Source organism: Nematolebias whitei, chromosome 4 (assembly GCF_014905685.2).
Source record: "Nematolebias whitei isolate Nwh7 chromosome 4, NemWhi1, whole genome shotgun sequence".
NCBI lineage: Eukaryota > Metazoa > Chordata > Actinopteri > Cyprinodontiformes > Rivulidae > Nematolebias > Nematolebias whitei.
In genome coordinates this window covers 11,734,895-11,735,373 of record NC_056501.1, presented here as the reverse complement: position 1 = coordinate 11,735,373, position 479 = coordinate 11,734,895, and positions in this window count along the sequence as shown.

Genomic DNA, 479 nt, shown 5'->3' with positions numbered 1-479 from the left:
GATCCGAAGATCGCCGGTTCACGCCCCGGCCCCGACAACATCAAAAATTGTGGGTGGGGTAGGTGAAACACCCACACTTGCCCCCACCCTCATTCGCCCCACTCTGGGCCCATGAGCAAGGCCCTTAACCCCACCATGTGCTCCCTAAACAGGTCTCTCTTGAAAATGAGTTCTCGTGGCTCAATGAGACTAACCTAGATAAATAAAGGCTAAATGAAAAAAAAAAAATATATATATATATATGTCTCCAATTTTATCTTTTTCTCCACTGGCTCCATGTTTAATTCAGAATATAATTCAAAATCTCACTTTTAACAAACGAATCTCTCAACAGCTTAGCTCCATTTTATATAACAGATCTTATTTTACCATACGTTCCTAACAGTTGCTCTCAGACTGCATGTTTACTTGTGGTTCCTAGGTTTCCAAGAATAGAATGGGAGGAAGATCTTTCAGTTATCAGGCTCTTCTCTTGTGGA